This window comes from Podarcis melisellensis, assembly GCF_964234715.1.
Source record: "Podarcis melisellensis genome assembly, chromosome: 10".
Taxonomy (NCBI): domain Eukaryota; kingdom Metazoa; phylum Chordata; class Lepidosauria; order Squamata; family Lacertidae; genus Podarcis; species Podarcis melisellensis.
Genome location: NC_138542.1, coordinates 30,250,033 through 30,266,419, shown reverse-complemented (window position 1 = coordinate 30,266,419; position 16,387 = coordinate 30,250,033).

Below are 16,387 nucleotides of genomic sequence, written 5' to 3'. Positions count from 1 at the left end.
AGTATGGAAGAATAAAAGGAAAAGGGACCCCTGACCATTCGGTCCAGTCATGGCTGACTCTGGAGTGGCGGCATTCATCTCACTTTACTGGCCAAGGGAGCCGGCATACAGCTTCCGGGTCATGTGGCCAGCATGACTAAGCCGCTTCTGGCGGACCAGAGCAGCACACGGAAACGCTGTTTACCTTCCCACCGGAGCGGTACCTATTTATCTACTTGTACTTTGACGTGCTTTCAGACTGCTAGGTTGGCAGGAGCTGGGACGGAGCAACGGGAGCTCACCCCGTTGCGGTGGGGATTCGAACCACCTTCTGATCAGCAAGTCCTAGGCTCTGTGGTTTAACCCACAGCACCACCCGCGTCCCAGTATGGAAGAATATGCAGTAATAAATGTTTAAAATGGGACTTCATGGAGGAGGTGGGAGAAAGTCCTGAAATTTGGAGGAATCTCTTTATATGGGTATGTTTTTCTTTTCTTTTTTGTATATAACTTGTAAAACCAAATAAAAATGATTTTTTTAAAAAAAACATTTCAAAGTGCCAAATTGTCTATGACAACAGAAATTTGACAGCCATTCTGGGATCTCTTGCTTGCTTTCCTGCCTGATGGCTACTTAACTGTGCAGTACTTTCAGCAGAGTTCCTCGTGTGTTACAGCGGAAGCCACGTTCCATATATGGCCATTAGGGTGACGTATACATTCATGGTTCACAGTAGGCTTGGGAACATGCCAGAGGTCGGAGCTTTCTTTGAGCAACAGAGATAAATGTTAGTTTCTGGATTATATCTGGACTCTAGGGCAGCTTGGCTGAATTAACCACAGTAACCATTTCCCTCCCCTCTTTTAAGGATTGCAGAAGGATTGTACATTATTACATTGGTGTAATCTTCTTCCAAGATGTTGGAAGGAGTCAATAAGCTCAGGGCTTCAGACTAAAGTCGTCTCTGACTTACATGCCACGCAATCACATTGCGGTGGCTTGGATCACAGAGAGTAAGTCCCGGGAGCATTTAGGCTTTTAAATACCAGAGGCAAAGATGGGAAGAACTTCTAAGGACACATGCAAGATTATTGCAGAAAACCTATTTTTACATACGCTGGCTCAGGAAGGGACTTCATTAATGCTTTCATTTAAACACACCGAGAGACAGAATATTGTTGTGTTTTGGTTCCACCTACACCCAAGTTGGTCTTGAAGCCTCACTAGTTAAACTTTGTTTTTTGATAGCATTTTTGGTCCAGCATCAGACAATGCAAATCTCTTCATTTGCCCCTGAATCCTGCTTACTTAACAAGTAACAAAGGGAAGTCCATCTGCCAGCAGGCAAAATCTAGAGCAGGATAGTCTGTGCCTAGTCATTGATGCAAATCACATAAACACACCATAATGGGAATGAATGAGGCTGCAAGAGATAATGAGGCAATAATTATCTAAAACTGGACAGCAGGACTTCTTAAGTTTCCTCCTAGAGTAAGTGTCACAGTCTGTCACATCTCATGGGCTAGTTTCCTTTTTACTAACTGCAGTCTTTCTTTATACATGCTGTATCCTGTTCAGAATATAGAACATAGTATATAGTGGTTCATTTACTTATTAAACCTTTCTGCTGTATAAAAAGAATAGAAACCAAACAGAAGCTTATTTTCTAAGATGCAATACTCGGTACCCAGAGATAACTTATTTCTTCTACATTTTTGTGGCATCACATGTAGCACAACTTACCCAATCTAAGAAATAGATCTGTTGTGATTTATACCGGTGTTCACCCTTTTGAAGTTAACACTCGTATTGGGATATGGTTGTCAGTATGTAAATATATGTTAAATATGAATACTGTAGTAGTATTTGTAAGACTGGTACTTAGTGACATTTTTGCCAACATATACTTGTATATTGTTGTGATATCAGTGTAATCTTGTGTCTAGTTTCCAACTACTTGTGGGCTGGCACAGTATGGCTTATGGCTAGGCTGTAAATTACTGTGGAGTCTTAATGGTTAGCTATTTAGATAGCACAGTAAAAAGGAAAGATAATCGAGACTGCAGTCCTATCCCTAGCTGAACTCCATGGGACTTACTTTTGAGTAATTTGGATTACACTGTACAAGGCAGAATGGGTTTTGCAATAATAATAGCAAAGGATTTGTTAGTGGTTTGAAATACTCAGCACATACACAAAGGGCACTTGGTACCGCTGTGTTGTGGATATATGTAGCATTTATTATCTGAGGGCACCTAGATTTGGGAGTGTTTCAATGCAATGACTTGAGTTTAAACATATATATTTTATACATATATGCAAAAGAATAACATCCCGATGGTACTTAACACTAATATATGTTCTCATTAATTGTTGGAATAGTTGATCACAGATTCTACTTATAAAAAGACACCCACTAGCTGAGTGCTTTTCCTGGAATATCACTGAGAGACGAAGCATCCAGCATAATGAATCCTATCAGCTTCCTTGAATGAGAAAGCCAGACACTAATTTTTCAAGGAATGGGCAGATAACAGCAATAAATTCATTAAGCCTTGTGAAAATCTTTAATAAATTATCTGCTGGCTGTATGTAGCCTGCATAAAACACTCTTCCTCTTTTAAAAAGCAAGGCCTTTTATTAGTATATCAAATAAGAGGAATCCAATAATTGTCAGCGTTATGAGATGCATCCCATGTGCAATGCCAACAACATTGATAGATGTGTTGTACCTTTAGAGCGTGGCTATTTATTTAAAAGGTGTTACTTAATGTACAAGTGCATTCTTGGTTGCAGTTGCTGTTCCACTGTGCATAAATCTCACAGTTACCAAAAGAAAAGCTGAAAGATTTGGGTGTAAGTAAATAATAATGCCACATCGCTAAATTCTGACTTGATATTTTTTTTTCAGTGTGTACAGCAAATCTGATTAATGGACCTAGAAATCTTTAAAAATCTCGTTTTCTTTCATCTCCCCTCTATACTTGTGGAAGTACACGGAAAAGAACTGGTCATTTTGGCAGGGGGAATCTTTCAGAAATCACTATCTAGAGCCCTGTTTTAATCTGAAGTGGGCTTTCAGAATAAAAATGGAAAGCCCATCTATCTTACTCATTGAGTGTTTTTAGAACAGTAGCTTGAATCCATATTCTTATTAACTATTAATAAGACAAAAGTCTATATGAAAAATGAATCACTTCATGCTACTGAGGGCTAAGTGCATTTTTAGTAAGCCAACCATTGGACACATTACTGTTTGAATGGAAGATGCATGCTTGCAACCTATGGTTGTATTGTTATAATGGGCAAACACCACTGGCTGCATTTTCCAGCACAGGTTCCCTAGATGACTCCATTCAAACGTGGGGTTTATTATGTTAGTTTTACTGGTTATAATGCTACCCCTTCTGTCCCAATTTCTGATGCTCCTTTTACACGGCAGTACATATTGAGTAATGGGATGGTGGCTTTTTGAACAATATACTACCATGTAGCGCTAACTTTTAAATACAGTACCAATATCCGGAAGCTGTCTGCGGACAAATGTCGGCTCCCTCGACCTATAGAGCGAGATGAGTCCCACAACCCCAGAGTCATCTGCAACTGGACCTAATGGTCAGGGGTCCCTTTACCTTTAACATGCTGGGAGGAAAATGGAAATTATTGTGTTAGTAGTTTTTTCTCTTGTTTCCAGCATATTGGTCTTAATGCTTCTAGAACTTCAAAATTACTGAACCTCCTATGTTCTATTTAGTTAAAGGTAAAGGGACCCCTGACCGTTAGGTCCAGTCGCAGATGACTCTGGGGTTGCAGCGCTCATCTCGCTTTATTGGCCGAGGGAGCCTGCGTACAGCTTCTGGGTCATGTGGCCAGCATGACTAAGCCACTTCTGGTGAACCAGAGCAGCGCATGGAAACACCGTTTACCTTCCCACTGGAGCGGTACCTATTTACTTGCACTTTGACTATTTAATTTGACTATTTAAAAGAGTGCAAATCAATTTACTATTTGCATCACAAAAAAATTAATGACCATCATAAAACCTTTAAATATTACTAATAGCAGATCCATTCTCCAGGTGTAGATTCTTAGACAGCTAATTGTACCACCCACCTAAAGGAGGGGAGGTATTAACAGGCTTGAAGGAAGCAGCCTAGTGAGGACTGAAAGTAGGGAAATGGGCAGGCCTCCTTGTCTCTGCAAGAAGGACTCAATCTGCAACTTATTTACTTACTTGTCCTTCCAAACTGGTAGCAGAGACAAGCTGTTGTAGTTCATGAATAGGGCAGATCCATGGTTTAAGTAAAAATTCACGCACGGCCACTAGAGTTCAAATTATAAATTGAAAGGTTTATTTAAGATCAGTAACAGACCATGGATTAAACAGAGGTGGCAAACAATGCAAACGAACATTTCTGATCTCTTATCTTTAGAGAGACTAGTAATTACACAGCATCAGACTTGCTAGACGCAAGGGACTCAATAATCTTTTGATGATTCTTGAGAGACATAATGGGAAAACTTCATTTTATGCTGAATGAACAGTTGGGTGGGGAGAAGGCATCCAAACAGTTTGGGTCCCAGAGCTTGCCAGGTCCAACTTATGCAGAGAGATAACACCGGTTAGCACCTTGCTTAGACCATGGAGGCAGTTTTAGAAGGTGTAAATCAGAGGGGAGGTCCTTTCTTTCCCAGTGTATTTGAGAGGCCTCCTGCGGCATGAATTGAGAAGACTCATGGCATGGAGAAGCCATTCTTGTGGCCCAGATGAAGATATTCTAAAGTGACAGACAGGCCTCACCATGGCATGATCACAGCATATGGACAAGGACCAGGGTCTGTAAAAATATGCCACATTTGATACAGTGTAAACAGATACACGTCTCCAGCTTTTTATAAGTTTTGTTGATTTCAAGCAAGTGTCTCTGCCATCTAAATCAAAGCGCTTAATTCTCACTGGAAGAAGGCACCCCTTAATTCACTTATCTGCATTTTCAGATACCACAGCTCCCTCATGTGGCTCGCAGAAAGAGAGATGCTCTTTCTGATTATCAGAAAAGTGTAAAATAAATAAATAAATAAATAAATAAATCTCTCTTCATATTCCCACACACCCAACCGTTAAATGTATATTTTAAGAGACAATAACAAGTGACAAGGGTTACCTGAGAAGCTGCCTTCATCCATCTGCTGACATCATCAGAGGAGGTCTTCGTTACTGACATCATTAGAGGAGAATGGGTGCCACATGCCCATGAAATTAATCTTGGGTCTTCCTGGAGTCATGCCTCTCCTGCCACCTGGAACATTCTTCCTCCTGAAAATAAGGCCTGCACCGAATATCTTTTGTTTGTTCTTCAGACTAGTTGTCAAGTCTGCTCCTCTCCCGCTGGGCTTTTATATCATTTGGCGTATTTAGGAGAAATATCAGCTTATGTCCTTCGCTGTGTCCACGAACCCATCTCACATTGCTGACACATAGGCTTATTTCTTCATGCTGCACTGAGGCATCAGCATTTTGAATTCCAGGAGGTAACCAGCTTACCCCTTGAGATTAGAGGACTGGGACAAATTGACCGAGCCAAGATGAGAGGACTAGGGCAACTAGGATGGGCTAGAACGAAACACAGGTTTCAGATCATCAACATCTGTAAATCAGCAGGACTTCTAATTCTACACTGCCCTATGTTATTTTCTTGCTTTCCTATCTATGTTTCCTGCTGTGCCCTCATTTTATCTCACCGCATTCCTTACTTGTCTCACAGTTTATAAACACTCATCCACATTTCACACATGTACACTAATGCAGCAATATTACCTGATGTTGGTTTTGGTCTCAACTTCAGATACCTATTCAGACAAGGCTACAGATATGTAGAAAAGCTCTTCATTTAGGCCCTGGAGATGTGTGTGGCTAAACTATGCTAAACTGTATATGTATATAGATTACACATTTAAAGCAAGCTTTCCCCAGCCCTGCCAAAAATTCCCGGGAATTGTAATTTATTAAGAATTCTGGGTATTGTAGCTCTCTGAGGGCCAAACTACAGTTCCCAGGATTCTTGTGGGGTTTGTGCTTTAAATGTGTGGTATGAAAAACCTTCCTATCAAGCATTTACGCTTATAGTGCCTTTTTCAGCAAACTGCACCCTTTACTTCACCCTGTGATGATCAAATCTTTAACAAGTGAATTTGAAGGAAAGTAATTTCATGAATAGGTGGAGCTGACTCTCAAGGAGAGGAGACAATTCCATGTGGCAACAGGCGCTCTCAACCATTTCAAATACTATACTTTAAAACACTTTGTGGTATATGTAGCAAGAAAAGCTGCTATCTCGCCATCAGTCAACCTTTTCAAGTCTCACTGGGTAAGATAAGAGTGGTATGATATCAGGTTGAAGGGTGCAAGGACCTTTTATTTTCAGTCCTTTTCAAAACCACAGTGAAAAGTGTGTCCAAGCCCTCTTCTTCTGTGCCTAAAACAATGTTTCCAGCAGATACCTCAAGGCCCATGAAGAGGTCTGAAGCTGCAGGAGTGTCTTTCACAAACATACCTTCTCTGCTCACACAAAGAGGTCACAAAAGGGATTTGAGCTAAATTAGGCAAACCTGACAAGAGTACTATTAAGGGTAAAGGTAAAGGGGACCCCTGACCATTTGATCCAGTCGTGGCCGACTCTGGGGTTGCGGCGCTCATCTCGCTTTATTAGCCGAGGGAGCCGGTGTACAGCTTCCATGACTAAGCCACTTCTGGCTAACCAGAGCAGCGCATGGAAACACTGTTTACGTTCCTGCCAGAGCGGTACCTATTTATCTGCTTGCACTTTGACGTGCTTTCGAACTGCTAGGTTGGCAGGGGCAGGGACCAAGCAACGGGAGCTCACCTCGTTGTGGGGATTCGAACCACCGACCTTCTGATCGGCAAGCCCTAGGCTCTGTGGTTTAACCCACTGCGCCACCCGTGTCCAAGAGTACAATTACATCATACCAAAATAAAAAAGCACGTGTCAACTTTCTGTTAAGGTAGTAACTGATTTGTAGGCGAGTTAATATACAGAGCTGGCATCACCATTAGGCACACTGAGGTGATTGCCTCAGGCGGTTGGATATCACCAGTATCTAGAGGTGGAAAATCCTACTACTGTGCCTGCCTGCCGCTGAGGCCTCCCATTCCGACTCTTGCGGGAGAAGTGAGGAGAAGCAGCAGCAGCAGCCTGGTCCTGTGAGCTCTTGCTGCTGCTGGCTCGCCTCCCTTTCCAGCAACGGCTCCCAAGTTCTGCAGACGCCTCTCCTCCTGCCAGACAAGCAAAGAGAGGTGGCAGCAACAGGACCCTGACTTTTGTGGGGTAAAGGATGGAGAGGCAGCAACTTCCTATTTTGCCTCAGGTGGCAAAATGGGCCGGGCCACCCCTGCCTACTTAACATGAAAACACGACACCAAGTTCAATATTGAAAATTGTGGGGAGACTCTTCATACGCATTTCATAGCTAGCACTTGCAGATTCAACAGAATCTCCTGCACAGCGCATCCAAAGTGGCCATAATATTTTGTCTCTTACTCACTTCAGGTTCAGTGCACTTGTGAGCATTCCATGTCTGTGTGCCACTTAAATGAATGGATGCTGCACTGAAGAATAAATGTGATATTTAATTCCCCCACCATGGGTTATTTCATAGGTTTTGGTGGGTGACGTTTGTAGGTTAACATTTTGTGCAGGCTGCTGGGGCTCCTGGGAATTGGAGATCATCAATATCTAGAAGGACATAGATTTCTCATTTCTCCATATATTTATGGAGTTGTGAAATGTTTCTGTACTAAAGACTCAGAAAACAGGAGGACATAAAGGCTTCTTCCAATATATATTTTCTGATGACTGCCTGAAAAGTGCCATATACTGTACTGGCCTGAATCTAAGCTTCACTTTCCCCCCAAATTCCGACCATGAAAAGTTAAAGTGTGGCTTATATTCTCAACCTTTTGGCTTATATTCGGGCCAATGCGGGAAATTATGACATGGTATTGTGATGCTTAGAAATATGTGTAATGAGACTTAGAACATCTTTAATTGTTTAAATAATCAAATTTAATATGACTGCAATGAAACATGAGTTGAAAAAGGAATCCAGGATATATTATTTTTCTAGAAAGGGAAAAGGTATGCTAATTTTTAAAAATTACAGGGTTACAGCTTTGCTTCCAGTACTGCTGACAAAGCAGTCATACAACATTGCGAGGCGTAGTTGGTGCTTTGCACTCTGTAATTTTCTCAAAATGAAGGGGTATTTCAAAACTTCCTGATGATAACTTGTTTAAGGGCAGGAGGGGATTCTAAAAACCACAGAAGCCCAGGACTGCCTGAGGCTGCATTATGCAGACGAACTCTGTTATAGTCAGTTAAAACAAACAAGGCCTCAAAGACGCTTTCACCTAAAACACACATCAAAAGAATTTGCTATCATGAATATTTGATATTTCACTTACTTCATCCTCTCATATGTTGTATGAAATATGAACACATACAGTGTTTCATTGAGAAAGCAGGTGATGGTAAAACGTTACATGGTTGATTTCAAGGCAATCTATAAATCCTGTACAGAACAACTGAAACACCTGATTCACCATGCTGGAGGGAGTCCGGATGGGGCAGTGATGACCTGTTACCCAGCCCTGGCCAGATCTGTTGGCCTTTGCTACTGAGGGAGTTCCACAGTCAGCAAGGAAATCTCATTCGTGAGGAGCACCCCAGTGCACCCAACCAACCAATTTGTGGGCAGGCAGAAGCAGTGGTAACCAGTGAGGGGGCATTTTGAGGGAGTGGGCTATTCCAGCACAGGATTTGATGGATCCTGTGCCCACCTTGTTGCTGTCACGTAACAGCAATGAGCACACTCTGGGCCTCTTTGCTATGCCAGCCTAGGAGATAGTACAACAAATGAGTCTTCCCTTCCTTGTTCCACCCCTGACCAGTGTGAGGGGCAGGACCATGGAAGCATTGATGGATATGCCATTCCATCAAGCCCTCGCCACTGCCAGCCAGGGCTTTGGATTGAATCCTAAATCTACTAGAAGTATAGATTACGCTTCTATGCCTAAACAAACTAATTAGCATTGAAGAAGGAAGAAATATTGCAATAGATAGATGGTGCCATGTATCGCAGTAGAAGATAAGCAGATGAACGAATCCTGTTGTTGTGGATGGCATTATAAAGCCCTACAATAGTCTTACCAGAGTAGACCTGGGGACAGAGTTCGCATCTGGGTCTGCCACAGGATCTAGTCTCTATGTCTGTACAGTGGTACCTCGGGTTAAGTAATTCGTTCCAGAGGTCCGTTCTTAACCTGAAACTGTTCTTAACCTGAAGCACCACTTTAGCTAATGGGGCCTGCTGCTGCTGCTGCACCACCAGAGCATGATTTCTGTTCTCATCCTGAAGCAAAGTTCTTAACCCGAGGAACTATTTCTGGGTTAGCGGAGTCTGTAACCTGAAGCGTTTGTAACCTGAAGCGTATGTAACCCGAGGTACCACTGTATATTTATTGTGTGACCTGTTGACTCTGATGAATACCTGTCTTAGGTTGTGGGGTTGTATGTAAGTTAAGTGCAGGCCTACCACAGACCCCCCAAGTATCTCTATTTTCTAAGGACACCCCTAATTTAGATAGGTTTTCTGATTTGATCCTTGAATGCCCCGCTTTTCCTTAGGATGTCCCTGTTTTCAATGGAGAAATGTTGGAGGGTATGGAGTTATCCACCCCCCGAGCCATCTGAAGGAAATCCTGTACAGGAAAGTTTTTTAAATGTTTAATCTTTTATTATGTTTTTATATATATTGGAAGCTGCCCAAAGTGCTGAGGCAACCCAATAAGATGTGTGGGGTATACTGGTAAATAGTAAAATTATCATTATGGAACAGGACATCCCTATTTTCATCAGAGAAATGTTAGAAGGTATACTACAACTCAAGACCTGGGAGAGGGAAGCATTATTGTCCAGATTATTGAAGTTACATTAACTGGGAGCTTAAGTGACAACTACTGGTGGCCTGTCATTTTCTCTTCTGTATCTGTCCTACAGAAGATTTTTCCCATGTACCAGTCTGGCCCTGATTATCTGCTTTCTCCACAGTGCAGATTTGGAAATAATTATCATAATTTAACCAGGAATATATCACAACATGGTAGGGAAGACTGTATGTGAGCCTTCTCAGTCTGCTGTCCAGGTACTAACTCTTTGTGTGCAACTCCAAGACCCCTGCTCTTCTCTCTTACGGTTGTTGTTGTTGTTGTTGTTGTTGTTGTTTAGTCATTTAGTTGTGTCCGACTCTTCGTGACCCCATGGACCAGAGCACGCCAGGCACTCCTGTCTTCCACTGCCTCCCACAGTTTGGTCAAACTCATGCTGGTAGCTTTGAGAACACTGTCCAACCATCTCGTCCTCTGCCGTCCCCTTCTCCTTGTGCCCTCCATCTTTCCCAACATCAGGGTCTTTTCCAGGGAGTCTTCTCTTCTCATGAGGTGGCCAAAGTATTGGAGCCTCAGCTTCACAATCTGTCCTTCCAGTAAGCACTCAGGGCTGATTTCCTTAAGAATGGATAGGTTTGATCTTCTTGCAGTCCATGGGACTCTCAAGAGTCTCTTACGGTAACTTTCTCTTTAAACTAGGCTTGGACTGGACAGCCCTTCAAATGGAGGATTATTTCAATCAGTGGACTGTACTCTGTAAACTAGAATAAACAGCCATCCTAGTTGGGTCCGGTGAATATAAGGTAATAAAGGAGCAACTAAAGAAACAGGAAGAGGCAGCTGGAGCTATATCTAGGCCTATTGGAGAGGCTGGGCCAGAAAAATAATCATGGGCCACGCTAGGTTTGAAGACAAGTTCACCTTGGCCCACACACAACTTCAGCTTCAGAGTGATGGATGTGATTGACACATTTGGAATGTTTAAATAGCTGATCCTTACTTGTTTTTAAGCATCATGGCAGATGGGGTCTTTCTTTAGCTAAACAAGGATACACTTCGGTTATAATAGTGCCTTAGAAGTTGATTGATTTCTCCTTCCTCTCTACCCTCAAGTCTCTCAGAAGTCCTGCTGAGCGAGAATTGACTTTGAAAATCTGTAAGCTGCTCAGTGAAAATCTCTCCACCTTTTCGTTTACAGAACATGTTAGTAACTAGCACTAACAAAGGAACAAACAAAACCCATTTGGGCTTGCTGAAACATACCCAGATACATGGAAGCATTATATGGAGTGGTGGCAAAATTAATTGGGCCATATTTAACTAAGGAGGGAGGAAATAACTTCTTCCAGATAAATACATTAATCCATGCTTCTCCGACCTGTCAAAAAGCAGCTATAAGGATATGCACATCCAAAACACCATCTGTGGATTTATGAAGCTGAAGTGGCCTGTAAAACACAAATGAAAATCATGTCTTCCCTCCAGCATGAAAACCAAAGTCTTTCCTGTTTCTTTTGATGTACAGCTGTGCTAACATAATCCCATATGCCTCTTGTAGGATGTGATAATATGCATGCCATGGGAGCAATAACGTGACCTTGGAGCAATAATAATTTCCCCCTCAAAAAAGAAACACAGCAAATCATGATAATTATCCTTTAGTTTATTAAGGGGAAAGAACTGGGCATTTATTGCACCACCAAAGAGATTATCAGCAGACTTTTTAGTGCTGACATTCTCTGATCAGAGGGACTGACTCCAGACTCCACATGGAGTCTGAAAAGCTGATGGGCAGTGTCAGAGGAGGCATAATCTCTGATTGGTGGATGTAATCCTTGAAGGAGTGCAGAAAATTATAATTTGAGGAGCGCTTGTTTAATAGAAAAGCATAGCATAGGGCTGGCATACACCGGAATTATCCCAGACACTAATGGAATTTCAAAGGCAGAATTGATGTCCGGTGGGGACTTCCGAAAGATGGTGCTTTGTCCTGGATCTTAGGCAAGTCATCAGTTTTGGGGTCTTCCTAAAAAAGCTTTTTGAAATATGGCAACCCTAGCATAGCAGCAAAATAGCTAATTGGAGCCCAAGCTCGGCCAAAAATTCCAAGTTCACTCATTCAGCTCTAGGTTATTTGTCTGTAACCAATAAGGAAAAAGGAGCTTGAAGTCATAATGCGAAGTTCAGTAAAATGTTAGCTCTGTCAGTCATATAGTCGACATTAACCCATGTGATTGCAACAGCGGGGATAACAGAATTGTTTTATGTTGAAATCATCTGTGTCAAATTTTAGATTGTAAACTCTTTGGGGCAGCAACTTGCCCTTTCATACTTTTGTGTTGTTGGTGTGTGTGGCAATTTACAATCTAAATGATAAGTGACAGCACCCTAGCCATATTAGCAAATTGCATATATATATATATAGAGTGTGTGCGTGTGTGTGTCTTTTGGCTACCACTGTAGTACCCAAGGTAAAGGTACCCCTGACCATTAGGTCAAGTCGCGGACGACTCTGAGGTTGCGGCGCTCATCTCGCTCTATAGGCCAAGGGAGCCAGCGTTTGTCCACAGACAGCTTCTGGGTCCTGTGGCCAGCATGACTAAGCCACTTCTGGAGAACCAGAGCAGCGCACGGAAATGCCGTTTACCTTCCCACCGGAGCGGTACCTATTTATCTACTTGCACTTGACGTGCTTTCGAACTGCTAGGTTGGCAGGAACAGGGACCGAACAAAAGGAACTCACCCCGTCATGGGGATTCGAACCACCGACCTTCCGATCAGCAAGCCCTAGGCTCTGTGGTTTAAACCACAGCGCCACCCGCGTCCCTAAGTACCCTAGCTTTCTCTAAATTCAGACTAACCAAGATTACATCATCCTGCCCTCATGGAAATCACATTCCAGGAAACAGCAAGAGGCTTCCCCAGGCGTATTGTCTCACATCGCACATTTCTCAGCAAAGATAATTTGAAAATTGTCTCCTGGTTCTGTGTTGTACCTGGGAATTGTAGTTGTCAGCCGCCACCACGCCTCACAGCCGCCACAAAGACTTGCAGGAGGGTGGCAGTGGAATAAGCAGGGAGTTTTAGATATGGTGGGGAGAGCAACTGCAACCACAAAATCTATTTGGAAGGGACAACTGAAATAATGGACTGAAACAGAGAGAAGATATTCACAAGATTGCTGTTGGGTTGTGTGTTCTGGTCATGTGGTTCTCAGCAATCAGCCAGAATTTAATCATGAGAAAGGCTTTCAACAGGAAGATCTTTGGTGCACTCATCTGTAGAGCAGCCAGACATGCACAACTTTGCTTTGAGTCCTCAGCCAGAGTAGGACTCATGGAAGAAATGAACAAATTCATATTACAAATCAGGATATGATGAACTTCAGTGACTTTGCTATAACGTTCTTTCTAAAGCATCAACTGATCAATCTCTGGTAACTGGTGATAGCCAAGGAAGATCTACATCCTGATAGTTATATTTTCTTGATCTCACCCATCTTCAACCAGGAAGGCCTGGTCCAAATTTGCAAGTGGTCACTAAGCTCTGACTCTCAGGTCTGATCAGTATGAGAGTCCCAGAGGATAATTTTACCTTCCAGAAGCCTTGGTTTGAAAAAGAGAGAGAGAGAGAGGTGTTTATGGGTTGCGATGAGGTATGTAAGACAAAGCCCCCCTTCATATGCAGGTTTCTGAGCATTCACAATTTATTATGAATTAGGAACAGCTCAAAATTAGGGAAAAATGCAGAGCTAATGGTTATATTGTGTTATATCTCAAATTGCCTGTTTTGTTGGTCCCTGTTCTCACAACACACACACACACATGACAAACCAGCTCAGCTAGATACCCCATTTGCCTCCACATACTGTGTGTCTTAATGTTATAAGAGGTGAAAAAGCCCCACACATACGGATGCCAACAAAAGGCTTTGCTGGTATTTTTGGTTTTTTAAAAAAAATTGACTGCGCTTTCCATTTGATAGGATTAATGTGACCATAAAACTTCCACCTCTATCTCATCAGGTAAATAGGCTTGGTTTGGCTTGGCTTGACCAGCATATGACATGAAATTAATATAGTGTTGTGTACTTCACAGATCACAGATGGTGTCCCTGGGACTTGGGCTTGTGATATCTTCCTATACATAGATTTTTCTACCACTGTTTTGCTGTGGAAAAAAAAATCAAACCTCCCTTCCCTCTGAATCCATTTTGATGATGTCTCCTGTAGGAGACATCTTTATTATAGGAAGAAAATTATGCCTAAAACACCACTCGTACAATTTTAAGAACTACTTTTTAAACTCACCTTGTAAGTTATATTCCATTTCAGGCCTGCAATATTATTATTTTTTTTAAAAGAATAAATATATATATATAAATAAATTACTATTTACAGCTGAAACCTCTATGAAATGTCTTAGGCTAGAGGAAAGATGATGGAAATTGCTTACAAGCCCAAGTACTCAAAACCCAAGAGACCTGATTAGAGACTTAGGATTTTACGTTACTAAATGTAATTAGTAGAGAGAAATCACTGGAACAAACAAGCATGAATGGCTGCAGGCAGAAGAAGTTTCAAGGCATGTGCTGCACTCATCAACAGGGAAAGCATAACATCATTTGATATTTAAAGCTGCCTTGTGGGAATCATTCTACAAAGGTAAAAAAAAAATACAAACACAACCATCAGCAACCACTATATTTTCATCCTTGATATGTGAAAGAGCAGGTACCTTCAAGAGACATGAAGACCACTTGAAAAGAATCTGCCATCTTATTGCTGTACGGAGACAACACAATGAACCAGCCACTGGGCAGTATTTAAAGGACAGGCACAGAACAAAGGTCCTATTTTTGTCCTTATGCCCCAACATTTGTGTTTGTTCATTTTCATGTCGCATTAAACCTGATACTTGCCTGTCTTGGATATACAGCTTTCCATTGTCTATGAAACAAGTGTCTCTGTCCAAGAAATTAAATAAAATAAAGCTTCCATATGGTTGCCTATTTAAATGTTTCTTTATTGACTGCTTTTAACATTTGAGACAGGCCAAAATTCAGAATGCAACATTTCCCCCTGCATGTACATGCAGTGATGGGCAACAGCTTAATCTGTTGTTTTCCTTGTGCAACTGGAAGACCTGTTGAGCCCAGATGGGGAAGAAACCTTGGGAACCCTAAGCCACTGCTGTCATGTAGTAAATGGAAATGTACGAAGGCATGAGTAGAATAAATATTTTGAAAGCAGCAACTTTAAAACAGGTCAGGAATTCAGTGAATAAACATTGTACTGCAAAACGAACACACTATTTAAATGCATTTCATTAGCTGAAGCCGTTTCCTTGGTAACAAAAAACAGAAACCAAGGGAAAAGCTTGCATCCATCAGATAATGAAAATGTTGAAAATGAACCTGCTATTGTAAAAAATAAATTGACAAAGCGTTCTACTGTATTGTGGTAGTAAGAGGGGGCGGGGAACCAAGACCAGCACCCATCTCCTCCGTTCCTGATCTAGTATTTCTTACGATTCCCTCAAGATTAATCTTCTTGTGATCTCCAGGCAACTCTTGACTGGCAAGAGCATGACTTTCAAGTGGGGTTTAGCTGCATCTAATTGCACTTTACAGTGTTGGTGGGCCAATGTAGAGTACATTGGGAGTGGTTTTGCACCCAGTTGACTGAGTTGCATATTGTACTATATGCAGAACCTTTTGTTAAATTTCTGAACGCTGTATTTTGTTTTCTGGGGAAATGTTATTTGCAGTTCAATGCTGGGCATTCCCAGCATTTTGGACAGATAATAATAAATGCCCCCCAAATTCAGGGGACCTCCCTGAAGACCAACTGTGCTAGGCTATGTTGTACAGCTGCCCTCCACAAGGGCCGCCCACGTACCAGCTGCCTCCTTTTAAAATAAAACAGCTGTCTTGTGGCTAGCTTTCTGCAAAAGCCAATAAAGAAGAGGCCATATGCAATGTTTTATTTCGTCAGACTCCCACTTTTTCATTCATTAATGGTTTGGGGTTGTTTGGGTTTTTTTGCTTGTTCCATATTGCTATGGGTGGGTGGAAAAATTTATTAGAAGATGAAAAATCCTTGTTATGAAAAACTTGGGATTGAAGATGGTATTCAGGGAATGTGTGGAAACAACTATGCTCAGAAACCATGAAAAACAAAGAGAACTCTGGTGAAAACAAGAGGTACAGCACCAATGAGCATAAGGAAGTATGATTTAGGGTTGTATCCAACTAAGTTCTGCTCAGAGTAAACACACTGAAATTAATGCACCTATGATAGTCAAGTCCATTAATTTCATTGGACTGCTATGAATATGAGTAGCATTAGATACAACCCTTTCAACTCAGAAATAAACTAGACTCCATGGCACAATGACTAGACTGGATAGCATACTGCTCACAGAAGGCCTAGCCCCCTTGTT